At 54.4% G+C, this 5,000-nt stretch overlaps 1 non-coding gene across 1 annotated transcript in view; it reads left to right on the plus strand.

Moving 5' to 3' along the window:
- Positions 1-3,333: 3,333 nt before the first annotated feature.
- The window catches only part of LOC126112062 (small subunit ribosomal RNA), a 1,909-nt gene continuing 242 nt past the window's right edge, over positions 3,334-5,000 (plus strand). Inside the window, exon 1 of the ribosomal RNA XR_007524278.1 lies at positions 3,334-5,000. This exon is cut by the window's right edge and continues 242 nt beyond it. This is a non-coding gene — a ribosomal RNA (small subunit ribosomal RNA).

Below are 5,000 nucleotides of genomic sequence, written 5' to 3' on the forward strand. Positions count from 1 at the left end.
TACCCATTTTTCGACGCCACCCACAAAGCCTGCATCATCTGTCCACCACAGGAACCCGAACGCCAGTGCCTGCGTCGCACGAAGTAGTCAACCGACAATCACTCCACCCGCACCCGCACGTGCCCCACCCCAACCGCCCAAATCGCAACCCAAGCGGATGAACGGCGGACTCTTCCCGCACTCGTACGTTGCAATCCACCCCTATATCTTGCGTTTCATGACGAGTTATATCCAATATGCCAAATTCCCCGCTGTCCCTATACATGCTGTAAGTCTGTGCACACAATATGAACCACACCTCAGCGAGACACTCCATCACACATTACTCTCTGCCTGTAACAGACACAGATACGATATGTAAGCACCAGCATGGACCAACGTCCGGTGCATCCTCTCCGCCACAGTACACCATCCACACTATGATAACCACACCAGGGGGTCCAATTATAAAATAGAATATCCCACCCGTCCAACATCCACAATTGCTCAGATAAGCCACCAACACCCACACATGTCCTACACAGGGGGTGCACCCAACACCACCACACTGCCTCCTGTTACGGCACAGAAACAATGGCAGGAATGAATCACACAGGTCTGCCACTCCCTTGCCGCAACCACAGACGCGGCGCGCCTCCAGTCACGAGCGAAAAGCGCATCCTGACGAGACAGAACTGCTGTGACATACTGACGCTGCCTCAGACATTCACTTACAATGATCACTACCAACGAACCTGCCCCCCCCCCCCCCCCCCAAACACACTATCTCTTACCATGTTGTGTACTGTAATCCAACCCATTTTGCACCTTAACCTAACCAAATTTGTAACGCAATTTGTACCGCAATGTAACGCAATTTGTACCGCAATGTAACGCAATTTGTACCGCAATGTAACGCAATTTGTAACGCAATTTGTGTCTTAACCTAACCCACGTTGTGCCTTAACCTAACCCACGTTGTGCCTTAACGTAACCCACGTTGTGCCTTAACGTAACCCACGTTGTGCCTTAACGTAACCCCACGTTGTGCCTTAACGTAACCCACGTTGTGCCTTAACGTAACCCACGTTGTGCCTTAACGTAACCCACGTTGTGCCTTAACGTAACCCACGTTGTGCCTTAACGTAACCCACGTTGTGCCTTAACGTAACCCACGTTGTGCCTTAACGTAACCCACGTTGTGCCTTAACGTAACCCACGTTGTGCCTTAACGTAACCCACGTTGTGCCTTAACGTAACCCACGTTGTGCCTTAACCTAACCCACGTTGTGCCTTAACGTAACCCACGTTGTGCCTTAACCTAACCCACGTTGTGCCTTAACCTAACCCACGTTGTGCCTTAACCTAACCCACGTTGTGCCTTAACCTAACCCACGTTGTGCCTTAACCTAACCCACGTTGTGCCTTAACCTAACCCACGTTGTGCCTTAACCTAACCCACGTTGTGCCTTAACCTAACCCACGTTGTGCCTTAACCTAACCCACGTTGTGCCTTAACCTAACCCACGTTGTGCCTTAACCTAACCCACGTTGTGCCTTAACCTAACCCACGTTGTGCCTTAACCTAACCCACGTTGTGCCTTAACCTGCTCTGTAATTGGCATATGACACGTTACATTAATCTAGTGTTGTCTAACCACAACCCTCTGAATATAGTTCGCTACTCGCACCGCCCACCCTCTTGTGTGTCGTTTCATGTTGAACACTTCGCAAGTGTTGCTTACTTTTTACATGCTCCCGCTGGTACACTGTAATGTGGACAACTGCAGGATGTACATCGCCCCCCCCCCCTCCACCCTGCCTTCGCACGCTGGTCGTTCAGGTGCTTGCGTGTTCAATGCCCTTCGCAGCTGTTCACTGGCATTCGCATGTCGAAGCGCTCAGTCTACGTCGTGGTACGGCCTGTGTCCACTGTCCGCTGATATCGTAAGCTTAATCCTCACATTGTACTGCACATAGGTCCGTATGTACTGAATGATACGCTGTGGCACATGTGTGACCGTACGACTGCGCCCAACAACAGCGAACCATACGGTCCAAATGTTGTGCACTCAGCCACGTGCCGTCTCCCCATAACAGCTACATTGCAGTGTGGTACGCCATAGAGACGTGTGGGAGTAACGGACGCCCTGGATGGCGATCAGCATGAGCCGTCTGTTGATGTAGTGGCGCGTGTATTCAAACGTAGTCGTCTCTTCTCACACAGTGTGATAGCATGGTGCACCGCGTTCCACATCTGCGACATGGTACAGATGCTGGTTGACAGTCGGTCTCGTAATGGACATCGCATACGTAGGGGGCCACCTCCCACGTGTTCTCTAGTCGTGCACATTTTGTTGCGTGTATGTGGGCAGACGTAGTGTGTCGTGACACCTAACAGACAGGTATGCAATAATCGTTGCATTTGCAAACTGGGATGGACGTCTACGTTTGCTGGTGACGTGACGCAACGCAAATGAACAACTGGTAAACCCATTGTGGTGCGGTTGTTGTTGCTGGAGGTAAATCAGTAAGGGCAAATCTGTGTGTGAAGCGATACGCGGCGGTGGCTGGGTGGGACCGTCCCCGGCCGGTGAGGGGGGGCCGCCCGGCGTGCTGGCCGCGCGGTGCGTGGGCGCACGCGCTACAGCCGGCTGGTGGGGGCGCCCAGTGGCAGGCGCGCCGGCCGACGGACGCGGCAGGCGGCGCAGCTGCGCGCCGGGGCACCCTGCGCGCGGCGCCGGGCGGCCAAAGTGGGTCCTCGCGGGCCCGGTGCGAAGCGCGGTGGACATCTGCAGTGTGCTGGTCCGACTGAGGACTGTGTGCGTTGAGGATGCGCCGCCGCCCGGCACTCGGCGCCGCGACGCCGTCTGCTGCTCGGTCGCCCCAGCGGTTCTCGCTGGTGGTTTGTATCGCAGTTGTGCAGACGTGTTGGCACGTGCGCTGTGCTGGGAGAGTTCGCTTCGGCACCCACGTGGGGCCTTTGCCCTTCTGTGGCGCTGGCGTTGGAGCTGCCGGTCACCGTAGGTGGCGCGTGTTGTCTCCCGCCGGCAATGCCACGACAGCACGCTCCCGGGCCTCTGTCGGCAGCGGCAAGCTCAGTTGGGAGCACGGGTGGTCGCACCTAAAGCGTCTACTCGCCTAACTCCGGGCGATTGCGCCTCTCTCGAACCCGACCAAGTACTTAGGACGGCGCTGCGCGCCGCCGGGACCTGAGAGGGTTTCGAGGTGTATTGTGCAGGGGAGCTCAGCCTCCTCCTGTTTGCAGAATAATTGAGCGGACGCTTGCGTGTTCGCGCGGGCCCCTGGGACACACTCCCGGGCGGCCGGCTGCTCAGCTCTAGTTGACGCAGCTCCCTGGTTGATCCTGCCAGTAGTCATATGCTTGTCTCAAAGATTAAGCCATGCATGTCTCAGTACAAGCCGCATTAAGGTGAAACCGCGAATGGCTCATTAAATCAGTTATGGTTCCTTAGATCGTACCCACGTTACTTGGATAACTGTGGTAATTCTAGAGCTAATACATGCAAACAGAGTCCCGACCAGAGATGGAAGGGACGCTTTTATTAGATCAAAACCAATCGGTCGGCTCGTCCGGTCCGTTTGCCTTGGTGACTCTGAATAACTTTGGGCTGATCGCACGGTCCTCGTACCGGCGACGCATCTTTCAAATGTCTGCCTTATCAACTGTCGATGGTAGGTTCTGCGCCTACCATGGTTGTAACGGGTAACGGGGAATCAGGGTTCGATTCCGGAGAGGGAGCCTGAGAAACGGCTACCACATCCAAGGAAGGCAGCAGGCGCGCAAATTACCCACTCCCGGCACGGGGAGGTAGTGACGAAAAATAACGATACGGGACTCATCCGAGGCCCCGTAATCGGAATGAGTACACTTTAAATCCTTTAACGAGTATCTATTGGAGGGCAAGTCTGGTGCCAGCAGCCGCGGTAATTCCAGCTCCAATAGCGTATATTAAAGTTGTTGCGGTTAAAAAGCTCGTAGTTGGATTTGTGTCCCACGCTGTTGGTTCACCGCCCGTCGGTGTTTAACTGGCATGTATCGTGGGACGTCCTGCCGGTGGGGCGAGCCGAAGGCGTGCGACCGCCTCGTGCGTGTTCGTGCGTCCCGAGGCGGACCCCGTTGAAATCCTACCAAGGTGCTCTTTATTGAGTGTCTGGGTGGGCCGGCACGTTTACTTTGAACAAATTAGAGTGCTTAAAGCAGGCAAGCCCGCCTGAATACTGTGTGCATGGAATAATGGAATAGGACCTCGGTTCTATTTTGTTGGTTTTCGGAACCCGAGGTAATGATTAATAGGGACAGGCGGGGGCATTCGTATTGCGACGTTAGAGGTGAAATTCTTGGATCGTCGCAAGACGAACAGAAGCGAAAGCATTTGCCAAGTATGTTTTCATTAATCAAGAACGAAAGTTAGAGGTTCGAAGGCGATCAGATACCGCCCTAGTTCTAACCATAAACGATGCCAGCCAGCGATCCGCCGCAGTTCCTCCGATGACTCGGCGGGCAGCCTCCGGGAAACCAAAGCTTTTGGGTTCCGGGGGAAGTATGGTTGCAAAGCTGAAACTTAAAGGAATTGACGGAAGGGCACCACCAGGAGTGGAGCCTGCGGCTTAATTTGACTCAACACGGGAAACCTCACCAGGCCCGGACACCGGAAGGATTGACAGATTGATAGCTCTTTCTTGATTCGGTGGGTGGTGGTGCATGGCCGTTCTTAGTTGGTGGAGCGATTTGTCTGGTTAATTCCGATAACGAACGAGACTCTAGCCTGCTAACTAGTCGCGTGACATCCTTCGTGCTGTCAGCGATTACTTTTCTTCTTAGAGGGACAGGCGGCTTCTAGCCGCACGAGATTGAGCAATAACAGGTCTGTGATGCCCTTAGATGTTCTGGGCCGCACGCGCGCTACACTGAAGGAATCAGCGTGTCTTCCTAGGCCGAAAGGTCGGGGTAACCCGCTGAACCTCCTTCGTGCTAGGGATTGGGGCTTGCAATTGTT

Source organism: Schistocerca cancellata, unplaced genomic scaffold (assembly GCF_023864275.1).
Source record: "Schistocerca cancellata isolate TAMUIC-IGC-003103 unplaced genomic scaffold, iqSchCanc2.1 HiC_scaffold_122, whole genome shotgun sequence".
Classification (NCBI taxonomy): domain Eukaryota; kingdom Metazoa; phylum Arthropoda; class Insecta; order Orthoptera; family Acrididae; genus Schistocerca; species Schistocerca cancellata.